This window comes from Heptranchias perlo, chromosome 2 (assembly GCF_035084215.1).
Source record: "Heptranchias perlo isolate sHepPer1 chromosome 2, sHepPer1.hap1, whole genome shotgun sequence".
NCBI lineage: Eukaryota > Metazoa > Chordata > Chondrichthyes > Hexanchiformes > Hexanchidae > Heptranchias > Heptranchias perlo.
Window position 1 is genome coordinate 74,797,942 of NC_090326.1, and position 23,190 is coordinate 74,821,131.

The 23,190-nt window shown below is 42.0% G+C and overlaps 2 protein-coding genes across 2 annotated transcripts in view; both read right to left on the bottom strand.

Annotated features, from left to right (window-relative positions):
- The window catches only part of rpl15 (ribosomal protein L15), a 499,976-nt gene that overhangs the window by 123,509 nt on the left and 353,277 nt on the right, over positions 1 to 23,190 (bottom strand). The gene's annotated exons all lie outside the window — the stretch shown is intronic.
- The window catches only part of LOC137340496 (ubiquitin-conjugating enzyme E2 E1-like), an 81,412-nt gene that overhangs the window by 56,127 nt on the left and 2,095 nt on the right, over positions 1 to 23,190 (bottom strand). The window lies entirely within an intron of this gene.

Sequence of the window (23,190 nt, forward strand, 5' to 3'; positions counted from 1 at the left end):
ACAGTTTAGAAATGACATTAAAAGCAGAAAATAAGAATGTTTGAAGTTACTTCCACATATCTTCCCAGGAAGCCACTTTCTTTGAGTATTCACAGTAATCTAAAATTTTGCTACTCCAAGATTGGAGGGGGGGGGGTGAGAAAACACAATTAAAACCTTTTGCATATATCATTCAGTTATGCTTATTTCAGCTTTGCTGCTGAAGTAAAAAAAATACAGCATATCACAGATATTACAAATTAAAGGGGAATAGTTAGCCTTTAGTAAAGTAACTGGGTAGCCATATTATCAGAGGTGCACTGAGCATAGCCATTACCAATGCTATCGCCACATCTGAAAGTTTAAGGAAAAGGTGAAGTTAATTAAGCTTGCATTACCTCATAGTACAATAGCATTTATCAAAAGGATCTCACAACATAAAATTAGTATTTTAATCATTTAACATTGTAGTAAATGGTATTTGAGCACTTTCTTGACAAAATAGAAATGTTTAGTCAACAATTTAGAAAAGGTAGAATACTTTTTGGTGTAATTACTGTTACATTTTATACTGTTAAACAAAAAAAGCATATACTGAGCTTAATAATTTGCCTAAGTTCTAAAATTGAATTCTTTAAGTAAACATTGTCAATCATTTACCATTTTAAAAATGCTATGATAATGTAGCATTTTTGAAGTAAAATAATGTGCTGATGGGCCCTTTATGAATTTGTTCAGGAGCCTGGGGTTGCCAGTGAGTGGCTATCACAGTGAGAGCTATTTTAGTGACTGCAAACATCGATATTTCTGAATACAATCAACAAAGCTATGGATCTGAGCTTGTATGGGGTTTCAGAGTGGCAGGGAAGAATGAGAATCCTGAGTTCTGAAAAACTTGCCATCAAGCACGTGTGTAATTATGAAGATTAAGAATAGACTATTTACACAATGGGAATCAATTTTATTTTACATTACCATGCCACTCAAAACGGTAGACTGCTCACATGAACAATTATTTACAATTTACAATGAACAATTTGATTTTAGTAGTTCAGCAATTGCCAACCTGAATGTTTCTGTTTTGGAGTATAAAATGTAAAAATGGAGGAGACAGTGAAGGGCAATTATTCCAATGAAATGGATTTTAAGCGTTCTGGATTGTTAATAGACTATTACCACTCTTGTCAATAAACTATTCACCAAAGACATCTGAATATTGCATCTCAATTTTACAAGGAATCAAATTCTCATTTTAGAGCCAATTTTCTTCCCTCTTCCTCGCCTGAAGACACTGATTCTTCTTGAGGTACAGTTCCACAGACTGGTGGGTCTCTGGTGCTTCAACCATTTAGCATTCTTCATGTGTGAGCCTATACAGTGAATGCTGGCTGGGGCTGGATATTTGATCATGGGAGCAGTGCAGGCAAGCACATTCTATCCTCACTTGACATCGCCAAAGGTGCAATTTCCAGGAGGGGTTATCGGACAGTGGTCAGGAGAAACCTTCACTGATTTTCTCCTTCTTAGCCCAGGGGCACCGAGGCCAATTATAATCAGCCAACTAATCACGGGCTGAGGACTAAACATCGTACTTTCCCATGGCTCAGTTCCACACTGGGCAGTGTATTTACACAGAGCCATCAACATGCTAATGCAGGATTAATCAGTCTTTTTTCAATTTCAGGGACAGTATCTGAATTCCAATACCAAGACTACTTTTATTAACAAGATGACTGTCATAGAATTTCACTGAGCTGAGGATTTGTTCAGGCCTTTTTGCTTGTTTTATGATGTATACAATTTGAAAAATATTTCTGGACGTGTCCTGGTCTGTGTCAAGTTAGCTGAAGGCAGGTTTTGGGGTGGTGCTACAATTAGCCTTAGCAGACCTGGGCTAGGAAGGAGCAAAAAAAATTGTCAATCCTTGTTCTTGGTCTGGTTTGCTATCCTGTGATCTGTGCTGGAAAATACGTGAGCATATGATTGGCCTCAGCTGTGATACCCTCCCATGGTCAAAGTGGCCAACATCACAGAGATGCCAACAAGCAGCACATCAATATTTGATACGATCCACACATGCTATGCATCAATACTCCTGACTGCCCAACAGCAAATTCTTCATGTTAAATGGTGCAAGCCATCCGATTTTAATCTCAGGTTTGCAGCTAATGTGATGCCAACCTCAGATTCATCTCTAGTGGAATCAGGGTTTCACTGAAAGAGCAATCAGTTTCCACCATTTGTCTTCATAATTAACTGTATCCTACCTCTTTGTCAAGAATATCCTTTTATGTAATGCTTACTGCATACAGATGAAGATGTGTATGTACTGTGGGGGGGGGGGGGGGGGGAAGGAGAAGAGAAAAATAAGTTAAAATTTGTAGGCTGCTTTGACAATGTAATTGCCACTAACACACCATACTGCACAATATCTAGTCAGAAGTTAGGTCTAAACAGTTATGTAAAGCCAAACTAAAAAGGAAATAAAGTTACATGTAAAATCAAACTCTCAAAGAACCTGGAGCAAAAAAAAGAGTAGATTCAATAAATACGCAAAAGCCAGCTATATCTTGAAGGGTATGCTTATTTGATTATACAGATAACATTACATTATAGGTAATAGCAGAACAAACTGTCCCCAAAATACAAAGCACACATCTCACAATATTTTGTAACTGCTCCAAAGAGTTACTCTAACTTCCCAGGCTTACAATCTGTACAGTAAACAGAGAGAGAGTTGCAATTTGCAGAACACTGTAGCCTGTGTATCAGCATGTCTACAGCATAATATTCAACGTCCCTGTTCAAAAGATACAAAAAATTCTTGAGATTTTTGTAACAAATACAATTTCCTCATTTCTGCCATGCTCTTGTTCTAAATAAAACACAAAATGCAACAACAGGCGAGTGTGTCAGATAGGGTCACCTTTAGTAGATTGTTACTAGACTGCTCAAAGACTACAGCCTATGAAAAGTTTGCATTATTACCACAGATAAGAGATTGTTCGGCAAAATGGATGGAAACACCAAGATAAGATTTCATCTTTGGGGCGTGACATTAACGAAGTATGATGATGACCCTTGAATTGCAAACTAGACAACCAGTGCGCCACTAGTCACTTTCATTTATTTTAAACCACGTAACTAGAAATAATGTACTTTCCTCTGAACAATTGTACTTTATGACATTTTCATCAGATTTTCTTGTTTGCTTCAGATGAGGGATGGGACAAGGAAAGAGGCAGAACAGATCGAGCCCAGTTGCATAATGGTTAATGTGAAAATTCTTATGATAAAAAGAAGCTCCCCATCTCCATTCCCTTTAACTGGTTGTCTCTTGTTCTGCTACATCTGTCATGAATGCTCATTAAAGTGCAGCATATCCCAGGCACACCATAACACAGTCCTGGAGAGCCAAGAATTGTGTGTTACAGAAAAGTGCACATCACACACATGCCATAAAATGAAAGAAGAAGCCAAAGATCCACATACTCATTTTAAATAGCATTAGCAAACAGTAAAAAAAACTCTCTGGGTGGGACACCAGCCTCAATTAGCACTGTTCATATTAATATTGCAGTGAAACTGTATCATTCACAAAACTAATACACACCAAACAAATGTATGGATAACTGATCACGAAAATGTATAGCTCCACTATTTCTTTCTACAAATCAATCTGCCAACAACCAGAAAACTGCCGGGAGGTGGAAGAGGGGGAAATAATGGACTTTTAACACGGACAGCAGCAATTACTCTCTCCCATTGCTTTCACTACAATATAATGACAAGAGAATGCACAGATATTTCACATGAATCCCCATTTCAATGTTCATACGCTGCTGCAAATATCAAAATTTGTTCTTAAGGAATAAGATATAATTTCAGCAGCACGGCGTTTATAATTGGCCTTACTGTCTGCACAAACTTTAATTACAGGATAGATTTGATTCCTGCAATGTTAAAACTGAGGACCTTGTAATTAGGGTTGCTAGTTTCTAACTCCACCGCCCCCCACCCCCCCCCCCCCCCACCACCTCCCCATTTTCAGTGTAAGTTTTATTGGCCAAATTTGGGCCATTACATTTTTAAAAAAAATACGAGGTTCAATTTTGCTTTCAATGTTAAGCCAAAAATTAGTACTAAAAAGCTCACATATTGGTCCATCAGTTTTGGTTCCAACTTGGCACCACAGCTCAAATAAACTCATATACAACACCAATTCTTTTCCCCCTTGTCCTTTTAAGATGAGTAACCATTTTGGAAGGATACAGTTGACTGGACAGTGTGCAGCCATCTTTGTGGGATTCTTCAGTTTGTGGTGAATCTGTGTAACTAAGTGATCAGGAATTCAATTTGCTGTTCTCCCAGATAAAAAGGGTGTAGTCACATAGTAAAAGGCCTATAATCTACAATTTGTTTAGCTTTAATGTTATTGACAATGAAATCATCAGGAAACCGATGTATACAGCCCTCAACGGTATCCATCTCCCCAGGATTACAAGTAATTCCTCCTCCAACTCACCACGTACACAAAGCTCAATGCAAGACTGCTGGCTAAATATTTATTGTGTGGGTTGCATGCAAAATTCCTGCAGCCTACCCAATAAGCTATTTAAAATCTCTCAAAGATGGATTTTCTTTTGTGAAAGGGCGAGTTGTTTCAGTCAGCAAAAATAGTATTTTAAGGTGCTTATTAATAACCAGTTTGAGAATGTTCACCCCAGTGCTGTTTTACTCTTCAATATTTGAAACCTATGGTAGTTTTCTTCAATATAAAAACTTCATGTTCAAGACATTAAGTTAGGGTTATCAGCTTCATTTCTGATTACAGAATGAAACTTGAGACACCACAAACATTTCAGTAGATGTGCTCAAATATAAATGTGCCATAAACATATCATAAAACATTGACGGTGGAACTTGCCCAAACAGGACGTGAATGGTGGTGGACAATTAAACAACTAACAGGAGGAGGAGGCTCTGTAAACATCCCCATCCGCAATGATGGCAGGGTCCAGCACGTGAGTGAAAAAGACAAGGCTGAAGTGTTTGCAAACATCTTCAGCCAAAAATGCCCGAGTGGATGATCCATCTCAGCCTCCTCCCGATATCCCCACCATCACAGAAGCCAGTCTTCAGCCAATTCGATTCACTCCACGTGATATCAAGAAACGGCTGAGTGCACTGGATACAGCAAAGGCTATGGGCCCCGATAACATCCCAGCTGTAGTGCTGAAGACTTGTGCTCCAGAACTAGCTGCGCCTCTAGCCAAGCTGTTCCAGTACAGCTACAACACTGGCATCTACCCAACAATGTGGAAAATTGCCCAGGTATGTCCTGTCCACAAAAAGCAGGACAAATCCAATCCAGCCAATTACCGCCCCATCAGTCCACTCTCAATCATCAGCAAAGTGATGGAAGGTGACGTCAACAGTGCTATCAAGCAGCACTTACTCACCAATAACCTGCTCACCGATGTTCCGTTTGGGTTCCGCCAGGACCACTCGGCTCCAGACCTCATTACAGCCTTGGTCCAAACATGGACAAAAGAGCTAAATTCCAGAGGTGAGGTGAGAGTGACTGCCCTTGACATCAAGGCAGCATTTGACCGAGTGTGGCACCAAGGAGCCCTAGTAAAATTGAAGTCAATGGGAATCAGGGGGAAAACTCTCCAGTGGCTGGAGTCATACCTAGCACAAAGGAAGATGGTAGTGGTTGTTGGAGGCCAATCATCTCAGCCCCAGGGCATTGTTGCAGGAGTTCCTCAAGGCAGTGTCCTAGGCCCAACCATCTTCAGCTGCTTCATCAATGACCTTCCCTCCATCAGGTGGTCAGAAATGGGGATGTTCGCTGAGTGTTCAGTTCCATTCGCAACCCCTCAAATAATAAAGCAGTCCGAGCCTGCATGCAGCAAGACCTGGACAACATCCAGGCTTGGGCTCATAAGTGGCAAGTAACATTCGCGCCAGACAAGTGCCAGGCAATGACCATCTCCAACAAGAGAGAGTCTAACCACCTCCTCTTGACATTCAACGGCATTACCATCGCCGAATCCCCCACCATCAACATCCTGGGGGTCACCACTGATCAGAAACTTAACTGGACCAGCCATATAAATACTGTGGCTACAAGAGCAGGTCAGAGGCTGGGTATTCTGCGGCGAGTGACTCACCTCCTGACTCCACAAAGCCTTTCCACCATCTACAAGGCACAAGTCAGAAGTGTGATGGAATACTCTCCACTTGCCTGGATGAGTGCAGCTCCAACAACACTCAAGAAGCTTGACACCATCCAGGACAAAGCAGCCCGCTTGATTGGCACCCCATCCACCACCCTAAACATTCATTCCCTTTACCACCGGCGCACTGTGGCTGCAGTGTGTACCATCCACAGGATGCACTGCAGCAACTCGCCAAGGCTTCTTCGACAGCATCTCCCAAACCAGCGACCTCTACCACCTAGAAGGACAAGAGCAGCAGGCACATGGGAACACTACCATCTGCACGTTCTCCTCCAAGTCACACACCATCCTGACTTGGAAATATATCGCCGTTCCTTCATCGTGGTTGGGTCAAAATCCTGGAACTCCCTCCCCAACAGTACTGTGGGAAAACCTTCACCACACGGACTGCAGCAGTTCAAGAAGGCGGCTCACCACCTCCTTCTCAAGGGCAATTAGGGATGGGCAATAAATGCCGGCCTCGCCAGCGACGCCCACATCCTATGAACAAATAAAAAAGGTTAATTATTTTTGAGAAATGATTATTTTACGGCTTCCCCTTTCTCTTTGCCACTGCCCTGCCTCATCCCCTATTAGCACTTACTAATATCTAATCTCATTCAACTGGAAAGGGGGTTGGACACAGACTTCATGACCTGTCAATCAAAGCAGTTGCATAAAGCAATTATAGTACATGGACATTCCAGAATGCTATTGGAATCAAACAACAACATGGAGAATTTGTTGCAAAACAGTTAGAGAAGTTTGAATAATAGAGTAAACTGCTGGCATGTTAGCCAGTCAGAATTGAGAAAAGGCAGGAACCCAAAACAAGTACAAATTAGTGATGATTCAGCTTTTCATACTGGAACGTATACCTCAATGGTTTGCCACCCAGGCCCATGTCTATGGCTACAGGCCAGTTTATTTGCATCCAAAAAAATGTCACATCTCCACTGTATGAACTCTCTGGAAGTCACAAATGTATTATGCCAGTCTTTTAAAGGGTCTTAACGAAAGTAAAATTATTATCGTGCTTACTTTCTGAAAAATCTTTCGCATTTCATGCCAGTAGAAAACTTAATTTGTACAAGTGAAACAAAGGCTTTTAATAAAACAGCCTCCCCTGTCAATGACCTTTCCTATCTAGCAGCATGTGACAATATGCTTAAAACAGTAGTAATAATCATTAACCTACAGAATACTAAACAGCCTTTGCAATATGCAACAGCTTTGTGTGTGGTACTGAGCCATACACACCAAAAACAGTCGTAGTGGGTTTGAACCCTAGTGTGCTGAATTACCTGATCTCAGGTGGCATATTGTTGAGCACTACAGCTTGCATCAGTGTTAACAGGCTGTGGGAAGTATCTGCTTGACTGTAATTCTCTCACAGTTGAATAGCCCACTGACACTCACTGTCTAGGCATAACATATAAAGTTTGGTCACCTGGGGAGATGCTTGACACGTAACAGTGCCTGTAGCATGAACCGTACCTCAGCATGAATGACAATCTGAAGCAGAGGTGAGAAATGTATAACTGGATTTTCAGCACATTTTTGGTACTGTATTCTCCAAAAGTAGAACTCCAGATTTTTTATTTGCAGCATCCTCTAATCTGAATTCTATAATCTGGTTATACTTTGGTACAAAATACTAATAAAAGCATCAAAAAATTCTAGAGTTCAACTTTTGGAGAATACAGTATTAAAAATGTTTTAGCTTATTTAAGGAAACAATGAAAATTCTAATTAATGGCCCAGGAACAATTTGAAAACTTCCGTTAGTAAAGCTTCATAAAACCGAAATGGAAATCACCATGCTCACTGACTAGAATTAGGGTGTATTCTCAAAATTAAGATTTTATCTTTCCCTCAGAGTGCCACGCTGCCTCAGAAATAACCCAGGAAAACGAACTTCAGAGGTGGTTCTTGACTCATGACCTGGGTAGCACTGTTCCTTCATTTACCTTCAGTGCTCTTTCTGAAGTCAAGGGATATCATCAACAGCATCACTGCAGTGTAAATAACAGCATCACCACGACGAACAACGGCCGGCTCTGCAGACCCAGTCCAAAAAAAAAGCACTATCCTTGTGATGGTTTTCTAAATGGCAAATCCAGATGGCTAAAACACATTAACCAGAATTAGAATATCAAGGCATAAACACTTCAAATTCTGGCAACATTTATTTATTTATTTACTGGGTGAACGGGATGCAAACAAATAAATTCTGACTTAGCATAAAGGCTAATTTCACAGGCAATGGAGTTCCGAAGGATTCTTTTTTAAATAAGCTTTTATTGTCCAATTTTCTCCCTCCCCAAAATTGCTGAGGTATAGTTTTCCTGGTACCAGCAGACCTCTGCTACTTGACTCAATTCAGCATTATTCATTTGTCAGTGAACAATGAGTAGGTTATTTATGTCAACACAGACAAATCCCATTCAATTCTCACCTGACATCCACACAAGCACGTGTTCCAGCAAGAATCATTGGACAACAATCAGAACAAGAGATTTTTCTAATTTTTCCCCTTTCTAACCCAAAATGTATTAAGGTCAACTGTAGTGTCCCTATTGCAACTCTGTCTGATTTCTGATTTAAGCACTTTATTTCTCCCTCCTCCTCTCAATTATGCTCCCTACCCCCTTCCCAGTGAAGAGGATGGTCAGGCAATCTGGTAATGCAGCCCTTAGAGGATTATGGATTATACAAGTTTTTCAAATTTATTGCATGATATTATGCAATCTAATTTTCTCATGTAAGGAATCTTACAACACCAGGTTATAGTCCAACTGTTTTATTTGAAAATCACAAGCTTTCGGAGGCTTTCTCCTTCGTCATGATTGACCATTTTCAAAACTTCTGAGTTTTAAACCATACCCACTAAGTTTATGAGTTATATATAAATGGGAATTAATAGAGAGCATTAATGCCTAAAATAAAGAAAATTTGGAACATTAGTAAAGTTAATCTTGGAATAAGATTGAAATGTCAAAGAAAGTAGAATTAAAAATCCCTCTAAGCTCATTTTTTAAAATTACACTTCAACTTTAAAAGTGATAAATTAATCTACAAATCCATTAATCAAAGTAAGCAGCTGTATTTGTCATTTTATGGTATATTTAATTTTTGAGTTTCCTTTCTGATGAAGCTATTTAATCAATCTTTCTAATCACACTGCACCACAATAAAATAGGCAGGTTGTCCATCATTTTTCAGTATTTGGATATTTAACTGTGGTCATCAGGTACCAACTCAACACATTTTAACAACTCTGCTTTCAGGAGTGTAATTATACCTGTATTGGAATAATCTCTCAATTTGATATATTTTGTCAGATTTATTCTACCTGACCAAAGCTCTAAGATTAATAAACGAATTCCACGTGACGGTATATAAGGCGAGAATTTCTACTATTTGATTGTAACAGAAATAAATCTGGCAATATTTCATAAATAGCTGATTAAAGACAAGAATGTATACACATAAGATTGAGCAGTGGCAGTTCCCAGTGGGCCTCTCCCTACAGTCCCTATTAACTATTTTTGCGTTTGTCTTTTTCCCATCCCCGACACCACCCCCATAATCTGGAGGCACAACAAATGCTATTGTGACATCACAAGAGCAGTTCTGTGTCCATCACTATCTCAACACCAATTGACCTAGATATAAATTCTGCATTTTAAAACTAAGTTTAAAGTTACCATGAAAAACAATCCCAACTTTCCTCTTTTACCTACAAGGGGATAGGCTTTCAAACCCAGTTCATTACTTAATACAGAACCTCTTCCAAGCTATCACGGACACAGTGATATATAGATAGGATAGCTTAAGACGTCTATCCTTTTGAGCCTCACTAAAAGAGATACCACTGAAATCATCAATACTTGTGTACAACTGACAAGCACAGATAGCACCTAAAGTAATGGAAATTACAAGAATTGACTCTTATCTGGAGAATTTCTTCACAAATGTAATGTTCTAAAACTGCAAATATGAAAAAGAATGTAATGTAACTTGTGGATTTCCACCTGTATGTGAACATTTGTGTCAAACCCAAATATGTAATTTCAAACTTGAATCTATTTTAGATCAACTGAAGTCAGTCCTCAGGCTGCTCGTAAACGAGTTTTGCTCTAAATCATTGATTTTTGAAAATCAAAATTGGTATTTTATGGTAAACTCTGTATGGAATGAGACAATAGCTAATCACCACTTTATCTGCATTTGACTTAATACTGCATAAACCACATCTGTCACCCAAGCTTAAAGTGTCATCAATACCTCAATCCCCTCCAGCCTCATTTGCAACGTTCAGTAGAATAGGATCTGCTCAAAGTCATTATGTCATCACTGTCTATCATCTATCATCAGAGAAGGAACAAACATATATTGCCCCACTGATTTATCCATGGTGATAATCCAACTGCAACTGAATATAAATGCTGGATTGCTTTGTAACTCAGCAATATGTTGCAACTGGCAGTAGTAATTAGTATTATTGTAAAAAAGCAGCCAAAGTGTATTTTTCGTTGCTAGGGGACTTGTTTAGATCACTTAAATGCAGCGAAACAATGGCTCTCGACATGAAACAGGACTGTATTGTGCAATTCTCTTTTTAGGAACGGGAGTAGGCCATTCAGCCCTTCGAGCCTGCTCCGCTATTCAATTAGATCATTGCTAAATTGCACCTCAACTCTATTTTTGTCACACATCACCCCATTTAATCGCCTTGCATGAAAATCCTAGCCTCAACTTACCCAAATCACAACAGTTATGACTGCTTATCCCGTCGACAAATTTGAGTGCCTTCATAATGGTTCACTTTGGCATCATAAGTTAGACTACTGTATTGGTATTTTCTATCTAGTCACTATTGAAAGTTGCTTTTATACTGGGCTTACTAGGGTGTTCATGCCACCAGCCCCTGATGCGAGTCAGCAGCAACCCCAAAGTAAACTTACACGATTTGCTACGGCAAGCTGCCAAGGAGATCCACATAGCAGGAGCAGGCAGTGCTAGCACCCAACTAAGCCCAGTATAAAAACTTTTAAAAAAGCAGCTTTAAGAAATCTATTACTGTGGCTCTCTCCAGTTTTTGATATCTATGAATTACTAAACTTCACTTTGTAACTTGCAATAAGGAGACACTGGCTAGAAGTTATACTGCAGTTAGCAAATTCTTATATCACTGCAATATCACTATTAAGCGCACGGCAGAAACTCTGGGAAACAACCATTTTTCTTAAATGGCAGCTGCAGGGGGAAATCTGAACAATGAAAACTCAACTGTCAATTAAGCAATAATGGATGCACAGAACTACAGGAAGCAGTAATTGAGTGCAGTCAGCATGACCTAGGGACAAGACTCAAGTTATTAAAATATACTGTAACACTGAAAATTACTGCAATTCATTTTTCAGAAAAGGTATGATAGCTTAAAAAAGCAGGAAGATATTTCAAATATTTTCATAACATATACGTGGGCTCAGTGGTTGCAGTATGAAACAGTCTTAAATGATGTCACTCCTGTTCAGTGAAACAAGTTTTAAAATGTAAATGCACAAAGTATGAGAAAAATAATTTACTGAGAGTTATGGGCACCAATAGTAAACTTCACATTTAACACTGCTAGTTCAAACCATGTAGAACTGCTTCAGACGCCACCTCCCAATGGACAGACCATAATAAAATGATATATCATTGTCCCAACCACAATTGTGCATCACATGTTCCGGCACAGAAGGCACTTACAATGAAGCCAAAACAAAAACTGAATCACGAAGTACTGTGCTTCCTAACAATTCTTACTAGCTTCAAGCACATTAACTTATTCGGCTACATATTACAACTCAACAGTATAGATTCTTCCTTCCGTACAAAGCTACGAGATAACTCCAATCCAAATGTGATACCTTCCTCTGTACGCCTTCAATCTCCACTAACCACTATCTATTTAACCTGAAAGCAATCTGCAAAAGGCCAGACAATAAGGGGGAACTTCAGACAGTAAATATCCTCTTCCAAAAAGAATAAAATTAGACATATGGGAGTAATTTACAAGGCTGCAATCTATAAGGAGTACTGATTACAAAGATTATAAGAATGAAGTTTGAATGGTATCCAACTGTTCGAACACTGACATTTAATTATATGCATAAATGCATGTCCGTGTGTATGATATCCTCCATCCCCATATTTTCTCTCTTGCCTCTCCTGAATAGGTTGACTCAGGCTGGGGTTCGATTTCACAGGTGTTCTCTGGTACATCATCCAAGTAGCTATTCTTCACATAACAACCTATGCAGTGAATGTTAGCACACTATTGAACCATTTGGGACGTCAGAGCTGGGCCTGATCCTGCTCTCACCAGATGTGTGCGCCGTACACACGCTTTTCAGCCGAAAGACACTGGACAACAATCAGGAACTAAAAATATAGCAATTCTTCCCCCTAGCTTTAAATTAGGGCTAACTTCTATCCCAGCCGAGATTAGGTAATTTAGCACAGACCAGGGATTGTTTCTTGACCTACATATCTCCAAACCATGCCAGATTGTGCATTTGCCTATTGAGTCATTGGGGCAGAACCTGTATGAAGTTTTCAATATAATTCTAAAGAGAGATAGGACTTTACTTTTACTACAGTGTGTCTCATTCTGGAGAAGCTGCTGACATACTCCTCAGATACACTAATCAATAGCAGCTGCAGATTAAATTCTCCATTTTTTTCTGTCATTTTTCCTCCTCAATCCCATGTTCATAAGATTCCCATTGTCACTATACTCCTCTTTACAGCCACAAACACAGAATAGCCTCAGTTGCAGACTGATTTACATCCACTGTTCAGTTTACAGGAGTTGAGTTTCTGCATGGTATAAGATAGCTCCAGCTGGTTTGATACAGTGCAGAAAATTAAGAACCCAGTCACCGTGAAGTGCTCATCTCAAAAGATAACAACTAGTGAAACTGAAATGGCAACCAATATTGGAATTTTAAAAGTTCTCCCCAAATAAGAGTTCAGTGCGCATCCATGAAAGCAACTGGACTGCCTGTTTAAATTTTCTGTTGAGTTTTCTAAACCATACTTCCTACTTTAGCAAAGTCCTACCCTATTTTTTTTGCAGAGAAATAATGAAGCCATAGGTCAGAAACCATCACAGCCTAAAAAATCCAAACAAAACATTGCATTTGAACAACAAAAGTAGTAGTAAATTTTGAATATTTAGCTTAAAATTTAGCTGCAACAGTCACAAGCAAATTCTCTTTAACTGATTATAAATATTCGGCAATCTTTTTCTAATCCCTTCCAGAGGAAAGAAACCAAAAGTCATCCTCAGAGGCAGAACATTCTGAAAATTATGTTCCGCTTTAAAATAAATCAATCAATCAGACTTATTTCAGCCACTCTAGCAAATAGGATTTTTCAGAAATGCTGGTATGATGCACAAAGTGCATAGAAAGCTACAGTGCAACTTTATTAGCTTCCAGTATTAAAATATTTCTGTCAAATGACCACAAATTAAGTATTAGTATTTCATATGTACAGTAACAAGTTTCTTATTTTTACTATCAATAGCCATCACTCACTGAATGTTGCTAAATAATCCCTTACTGAAGACCTTGAAAGACTTTACCATGGCTAGATATTTATTTCTGCATTTAAAACTCAAATTCGAACTTACCTGATCTCCTGCATTCATCATTTCACATGATGAAAATATTTAGGTTTTATTAGATAAAACACTCTTTCTTGACTCTTAGCGCATTTCTGTTTCCGACTGCCAAGGCCAGCCTCTAAACTCTTGTGCACAGCAAATATTAAATTAATAAAATTTACAGCTTCAGCTACCCCACAGCCTGACTTCTCTTTACAACTAGTACAAAAATACTAACAATGAGATCTTTAAGATTCCATTTTATGTTTCGATATCTCCTTGTACTCCAGCAATTCCTCTTCTCTAACTCCCTCTAGAAAACTCCCCTGCTGCTTCAAATCACACAAGTACACTCAATGTTAATAGCGCAATTCCACAAAAATGTCAAGCAGTTCCTTTATTGAAAATAATTACTCTTCCTCAATCCCTAAGTTAAATGGTAAGTCATAATGGGGTAGTTTCACCAGTCTAGTACCTCACCTGGCATACATGAGCCTAAATAGTGAGTGTAGACAGGCTATTCATGCTTGAGAGGCATCACTGCCAATCCCAATCCTATCCTCGTGTATGCACTTTCCATTTGAGTTATGAAATAACAAATATGCAGTTGGAGCCTTGGCTAATTTTTTCCCTTCACTAGCTGAAAGGACACAGGCCAATTTTTGCATGTACCACTGTCTCAATTGAAATCTGCTAACTCAATTGACCGAGCCTCAATAGCTTTTTGAGGGGAGAGTTACAGATTTCCACTATCCTTTGTGTGAAGAAGTGGTTCCTGACATTACCCCTAAATGGCCTACCTCTAATTTTAAGGTTATGTCCCCTTGCTCTGGACTCCGTCACCAGAGGATATACTTTCTCTCTATCTATCAATGGGGGTCACCACTGACCAGAAACTTAACTGGACCAGCCATATAAATAATGTGGCTACAAGAGCAGGTCAGAGGCTGGGTATTCTACGGCGAGTGACTCACCTCCTGATTCCCCAAAGCCTTTCCACCATCTACAAGGCACAAGTCAGGAGTGTGATGGAATACTCTCCACTTGCTTCGATGTGTGCAACTCCAACAACACTCAAGAAGCTTGACACCATCCAGGACAAAGCAGCCCGCTTGATTGGCACCCCATCCACCACCCTAAACATTCACTCCCTTCAGCACCGGCGCACAGTGGCTGCAGTGTGTACCATCCACAGGATCCACTGCAGCAACTCGCCAAGGCTTCTTCGACAGCACCTCCCAAACCCGTGATCTCTACCACCTAGAAGGACAAGGGCAGCAGGCACATGGGAACACCACCACCTGCACGTTCCCCTCCAAGTCACACACCATCCCAACTTGGAAATATATCACCGTTCCTTCATTGTCGCTGGGTCAAAATCCTGGAACTCCCTTCCTAACAGCACTGTGGGAGAACCTTCACCACACGGACTGCAGCGGTTCAAGAAGGTGGCTCACCACCACCTTCTCAAGGGCAATTAGGGATGGGCAATAAATGCTGGCTTTGCCAGCGACGCCCATATCCCATGAATGAATAAAAAAAACTTAGCAAATCCTTTAATCATCTTAAACACCTCAACTGGATCACCCCTTAATCTTCTGTATTTAAGGGAATACAAGCCTAGTCTATGCAACCTGTCCTCATAATTTAACCCTTTATTAGCCCCAGTACCATTCTGATGAATCTACACTGCACTTCCTCCAAGGCCTATATATCCTTCCTGAGGTGTGGTGGTTCCTGAAGAACTTTTCAACCTTTATTGTATAATCCAACAATCTATGCCATTATTCAGCAACAATATCCACTACTAAATTCATAACCAGCTATTCAACTGTCACTAACAGAATGTCACAACATAGGTTTTTAGGTGATCAATACACTTGCAACTATTCAGTCAGATCAGTTGACTAAAAACCTAGACCTCTTCACTTCCTACGGCTTTTAAATAACTATAAATTTTCAAATATTAGTGAAGCTTTTCAAGTCATCAGTTAACAGCGAAAGACATCATAAGAAATAGATCAGTGCAGATCCAGATCAGAGAGAAATTCATAGACCTCTAGTACTCTCAAGGCTGTTTCCAGAGATTTCAGACTGGCTAGAAAAAAATGTTTGCTAGTAAACAAATTGCACACACATACATATGAGCTTTTGGATAATTATACCTTTGAAGTTCTTCAAAACACAGGTCAAGAAGAAAATTCAGCAAACACTCATTGTGGTAACTTTAAACTGTTGTGTACAGTTATCACAAAGAAGCTGTCTTCATACCATTCCCGTGGTGCAATACCGAGTCAGTGTTTTTAAATATTTAAAATTCAGATCCTCAGGATGGAGATGTATGGATGCACTGAAGTTATGCATGCAGTGCCTGTAGTAAGTCCCTACTCTATCACTTTTGAAGCTGAATAAACCCTGTACTTTTCTTATTCTATTCTACTCTGTCCGCATTTCAAGGAGACCATCAAGACCAAATAATGAAAAGGGAAGCCTGACAAAGCAATCACTTCAGTGAAATGATAATCAGTAGCAGCATGTACCACTATCCACATAATAGCCAAGAACTGGCTGCATGTAGGGCAACTATAAATCCTACACCATGCATGTTAAACTTCAATTCAACCCCATTGCTGGAATTGATCCATACCCAGTCCACAGACTTGTCCAGATTCTCAATGTGCAAAAAATGATTCAAGGAAACTGGTGCTCAGTTACATGGGAAGACTCATGCCCGCCTTAAGGACCTGTGTTAAACTAAAGCCACTCATCTACCTTCCAACTTGTCAGTCCTCTCAACCATGGCAGAGCCTCGCTAACTGACTTTCAGCTCTATGCCACCCATCAGTCTGGTCACTTCATAATACAGTCTTGCCATTCCAACCTAATTTTCTTTTTTATTCGTTCACGGGATGTGGGCGTCGCTGGCAAGGCCGGCATTTATTGCCCATCCCTAATTGCCCTCGAGAAGGTGGTGGTGAGCCGCCTTCTTGAACCGCTGCAGTCCGTGTGGTGACGGTTCTCCCACAGTGCTGTTCGGAAGGGAGTTCCAGGATTTTGACCCAGCGACAATGAAGGAACGGCGATATATTTCCAAGTCGGGATGGTGTGTGACTTGGAGGGGAACGTGCAGGTGGTGTTGTTCCCATGCGCCTGCTGCCCTTGTCCTTCTAGGTGGTAGAGGTCGCGGGTTTGGGAGGTGCTGTCGAAGAAGCCTTGGCGAGTTGCTGCAGTGCATCCTGTGGATGGTGCACACTGCAGCCACAGTGCGCCGGTGGTGAAGGGAGTGAATGTTTAGGGTGGTGGATGGGGTGCCAATCAAGCGGGCTGCTTTATCTTGGATGGTGTCGAGCTTCTTGAGTGTTGTTGGAGCTGCACTCATCCAGGCAAGTGGAGAGTATTCCATCACACTCCTGACTTGTGCCTTGTAGATGGTGGAAAGGCTTTGGGGAGTCAGGAGGTGAGTCACTCGCCGCAGAATACCCAGCCTCTGACCTGCTCTCGTAGCCACAGTATTTATATGGCTGGTCCAGTTAAGTTTCTGGTCAATGGTGACCCCCAGGATGTTGATGGTGGAGGATTCGGCGATGGTAATGCCGTTGAATGTCAAGGGGAGGTGGTTAGACTCTCTCTTGTTGGAGATGGTCATTGCCTGGCACTTATCTGGCGCGAATGTTACTTGCCACTTATCAGCCCAAGCCTGGATGTTGTCCAGGTCTTGCTGCATGCAGGCTCGGACTGCTTCATTATCTGAGGGGTTGCGAATGGAACTGAACACTGTGCAGTCATCAGCGAACATCCCCATTTCTGACCTGATAGAGTCATAGAGTTATACAGCACGGATAGAGGCCCTTCGGCCCATCGTGTCCGCGCCGGCCTTCAGCCCTGTCTACTCTAATCCCATATTCCAGCATTTGGTCCGTAGCCTTGTATGCTATGGCATTTCAAGTGCTCATCCAAATGCTTCTTGAATGTTGTGAGGGTTCCTGCCTCCACAACCCTCTCAGGCAGTGAGTTCCAGACTCCAACCACCCTCTGGGTGAAAAAGTTCTTTCTCAAATCCCCTCTAAACCTCCCGCCTTTTACCTTGAATCTATGTCCCCTTGTTATAGAACCCTCAACGAAGGGAAAAAGCTCCTTAGTATCCATCCTATCTGTGCCCCTCATAATTTTGTACACCTCAATCATGTCCCCCCTCAGCCTCCTCTGCTCCAAGGAAAACAAACCCAATCTTCCCAGTCTCTCTTCATAGCTGAAGCGCTCCAGCCCTGGTAACATCCTGGTGAATCTCCTCTGCACCCTCTCCAAAGCGATCACATCCTTCCTGTAGTGTGGCGACCAGAACTGCACACAGTACTCCAGCTGTGGCCTAACCAGTGTTTTATACAGCTCCATCATAACCTCCTCGCTCTTATATTCTATGCCTCGGCTAATAAAGGCAAGTATCCCATATGCCTTCTTTACCACCTTATCTACCTGTTCCGCCGCCTTCAGGGATCTGTGAACTTGCACACCAAGATCCCTCTGACCCTCTGTCTTGCCTAGGGTCCTCCCATTCATTGTGTATTCCCTTGCCTTGTTAGTCCCTCCAAAGTGCATCACCTCGCACTTTTCCGGGTTAAATTCCATTTGCCACTGTTCCGCCCATCTGACCAACCCATCTATATCGTCCTGCAGACTGAGGCTATCCTCCTCGCTATTTACCACCCTACCAATCTTTGTATCATCAGCGAACTTACTGATCATACCTTTTACATTCATATCCAAGTCGTTAATGTAGACCACAAACAGCAAGGGACCCAGCACCGATCCCTGTGGTACCCCACTGGCCACAGGCTTCCAGTCACAAAAACAACTTTCGACCATCACCCTCTGCCTTCTGCCACTAAGCCAGTTTTGTATCCAAAGTGCCAAGGCACCCTGGAGGGAAGGTCATTGATGAAGCAGCTGAAGATGGTTGGGCCTAGGACACGGCCCTGAGGAACTCCTGCAGCAATGCCCTGGGGCTGAGATGATTGGCCTCCAACAACCACTACCATCTTCCTTTGTGCTAGGTATGACTCCAGCCACTGGAGAGTTTTCCCCCTGATTCCCATTGACTTCAATTTTACTAGGGCTCCTTGGTGCCACACTCGGTCAAATGCTGCCTTGATGTCAAGGGCAGTCACTCTCACCTCACCTCTGGAATTCAGCTCTTTTGTCCATGTTTGGACCAAGGCTGTAATGAGGTCTGGAGCCGAGTGGTCCTGGTGGAACCCAAACTGAGCATCGGTGAGCAGGTTATTGGTGAGTAAGTGCCGCTTGATAGCACTGTCGACGACACCTTCCATCACTTTGCTGATGATTGAGAGTAGACTGATGGGGCGGTAATTGGCCGGATTGGATTTGTCCTGCTTTTTGTGGACAGGACGTACATGGGCAATTTTCCACATTGTCGGGTGGATGCCAGTGTTGTAGCTGTACTGGAACAGCTTGGCTAGAGGCGCAGCTAGTTCTGGAGCACAAGTCTTCAGCACTACAGCTGGGATGTTGTCAGGGCCCATAGCCTTTGCTGTATCCAGTGCACTCAGCCGTTTCTTGATATCACGTGGAGTGAATCGAATTGGCCGAAGACTGGCTTCCGTGATGGTGGGGATATCGGGAGGAGGCTGAGATGGATTATCCACTTGGCACTTCTGGCTGAAGATGGTTGCAAACGCTTCAGCCTTGTCTTTTGCACTCACGTGCTGGACTCCGCCATCATTGAGAATGGGGATGTTTGCAGAGCCTCCTCCTCCCGTTAGTTGTTTAATTGTCCACCACCATTCACGACTGGATGTGGCAGGACTGCAGAGCTTTGATCTGATCCGTTGGTTGTGAATCGCTTAGCTCTGTCTACAGCATGTTGCTTCCGCTGTTTAGCATGCATGTAGTCCTGAGTTGTAGCTTCACCAGGTTGGCACCTCATTTTTAGGTACGCCTGGTGCTGCTCCTGGCATGCTCTTCTACACTCCTCATTGAACCAGGGTTGATCCCCTGGCTTGTTGGTAATGGTAGAGTGAGGAATATGCCAGGCCATGAGGTTACAGATTGTGGTGGAATACAATTCTGCTGCTGCTGATGGCCCACAGCGCCTCATGGATGCCCAGTTTTGAGCTGCTAGATCTGTTCTGAATCTATCCCATTTAGCATGGTGGTAGTGCCACACAACACGTTGGATGGTGTCCTCAGTGCGAAGACGGGATTTCATCTCCACGAGGACTGTGCGGTGGTCACTCCTACCAATACTGTCATGGACAGATGCATTTGCGACAGGTGGATTGATGAGGACGAGGTCAAGCAAGTTTTTCCCTCGTGTTGGTTCGCTCACCACCTGCCGCAGGCCCAGTCTAGCAGCTATGTCCTTCAGGACTCGGCCAGCTCGGTCAGTAGTGGTGCTACCGAGCCACTCTTGGTGATGGACATTGAAGTCCCCCACCCAGAGTACATTTTGTGCCCTTGCTACCCTCAGTGCTTCCTCCAAGTGGTGTTCAACATGGAGGAGGACTGATTCATCAGCTGAGGGAGGACGGTAGGTGGTAATCAGCAGGAGGTTTCCTTGCCCATGTTTGACCTGATGCCATGAGATTTCATGGGGTCCAGAGTCAATGTTGAGGACTCCCAGGGCCACTCCCTCCTGACTGTATATCACTGTACCGCCACCTCTGGTGGGTCTGTCCTGCCCGTGGGACAGGACATACCCAGGGATGGTGATGGAAGAGTCTGGGACGTTGGCTGAAAGATATGATTCTGTGAGTATGGCTATGTCAGGTTGTTGCTTGACTAGTCTGTGGGACAGCTCTCCCAATTTTGGCACAAGTCCCCAGATGTTAGTAAGGAGGACCTTGCAGGGTCGACTGGGCTTGGTGTTTTGCCGTTGTCGTGTCCGGTGCCTAGTGGTCCGATGCCGGGTGGTCCGTCCGGTTTTATTCTTATTATGACTTTTCGTAGCGAGATTTTACAACTGAGTGGCTTGCTAGGCCATTTCAGAGGACAATTAAGAATCAACCACATTGCTGTGGGTCTGGAGTCACATATAGGCCAGACCGGGTAAGGGCGGCAGGCTTCCTTCCCTAAAGGACATTAGTGAACCAGATGGGTTTTTACGACAATCCGGTAGTTTCATGGCCATCATTACTGATACTAGTATTTTAATTCCAGATTTTTATTTAATTAATTGAATTTAATTAATTAATTGAATTTAAATTCGCCAGCTGCCGTGGCGGGATTTGAACTCATGACTCTGGATTTTAGTCCAGGCCTCTGGATTACTAGCCCAGTAACATAACCACTATGCTACCGTACCCAAGTGCCCAAGAAAGGTCTCGGGAATAACATCACACCAATCATGTGGGCCTGTATCCAAATTCTCACAACGAAATAGTTATCACTGCAGCAAAGATGCAACAACCCTCTCTAGCATGCCTAAGAAAATCACCCCCCCCCCCACTTAACTGAGCTATGTAAAAAACTGTAGCCCCCTCCTTACCCAGCCACATAATGCCTCACCCTGATCCCCCCAATTTAAGGCAAAGCACACTTCTCCACAGGAATTGGGCATCAATATCAAAGCTAAAGCAAATGTGTACTGAAGAAAACTTATTCCTCAAGGGTGCATCTAATATCACAAGTCAGGCTATGGTCAGTATAGTTAGTTATCTTTTTATACTGTACACTGCCACCGTGATGCCTTTCAATCAAACCACATTATTCAAATTCTAAAATAAATTAGTTACAAAAAAATCCAACAGTGAACTTAGTGCAGTAATTCAATTTCATGATTCTACTGCAAACCATTTATTCCCAGTTTATGGTATCAGACGTGCTTGACTAAATTAGAAACAGAAAATGCTGGAAATGCTCAGCAGGTCAGGCAGCATCTGTGGAGAGAAGAACAGAGTTAACGTTTCAGGTTGATGACCTTTCATCAGACAAACGGTCCAAAAGATCATCGACCTGAAACGTTAACTCTGTTTCTCTCTCCCCACAGATGCTGCCTGACCTGCTGAGTATTTCCAGCATTTTCTGTTTTTATTTCCGATTTCCAGCATCCGCAGTATTTTGCTTTTATTTTAGTGCTTGACTAAATTAATGGTTTCGATCTCACGGCCATCCATTTATTGTCCCATAATTCAGAATACAAAGGTATCTAGTATATAATGGTATACCAAAAACCAGAGTAAAGTGTGCATTCCATACCAATGTCATTTCTGAACCTGAATGTGATATTCACAAACCTATTTTTAGATCCAAACTCCAATGGAATAGCTTTGATAATCTCACCTATAAAGGATAGGAATTGACATGCACAATGTAAGCCGTGAGGAGGACACAAAGAGTCTGCAAAGGGATATAGACAGATTAAGTGAGTGGGCAAGGAGGTGGCAGATGAAGTATAATGTGGGGAAATGTGAGGTTATTCACTTTGGTAGGAAGAATAGAAAAGCAGAATTTTTTTTTAAATGGTGAGAAACTATTAAATGTTGGTGCTCAGAGAGATCTGGGTGTCCTCGTACAAGAAACACAGAAAGTTAGCATGCAGGTACGGCAAGGAATTAGGAAGGCAAATGGAATGTTGGCCTTTATTGGAAGGGGGTGAGAGTACAAGAGTAAGGAAGTCTTGCTACAACTGTACGGGGCTTTGTTGAGCCCACACCTGGAGAACTGTGCACAGTTTTGGTCTCTTTATCTAAGGAAGGATATACTTGCCTTAGAGGCGGTCCAACGAAGGTTCACTAGATTAATTCCTGGGATGAGAGGGTTGTCCTATGAGGAAAGGTTGAGTAGAATGGGCCTATTCTCGCTGGAGTTTAGAAGAATGAGAGGTGATCTCATTGAAACATATAAGATTCTGAGGGGGGTTGACAGGGTAGATGCTGAAAGGTTGTTTTCCCTGGCTAGAGAGTCTAGAACTAGGGGGTACAGTCTCAAGATAAGGAGTCGGCCATTTAAGACTGAGATGAGGAGGAATTTCTTCACAGAGGGTTGTGAATCTTTGGAATTCTCTACCCCAGGGGGCTGTGGATACTGAGTCACTGAATATATTCAAGGCTGAGATGTATATATTTTTAGATTCTAGGGGAATCAAAGGATTATGGGGATTGGGCGGGAAAGTGAAGTTGAGGTCGAAGATCAGCTATGATCTTATTGAATGCCGGAGCAGGCTCGACGGGCAGGATGGCCTACTCCTGCTCCTAGTTCTTATGTTCTTATGAATGCTCTGTTCTGAACAGATATAGAACAAATCAATTAATGGACTATTTCCATGAAAATACTGTTTTCAGTGAGTGATCAGAGCTACAAGTGAGG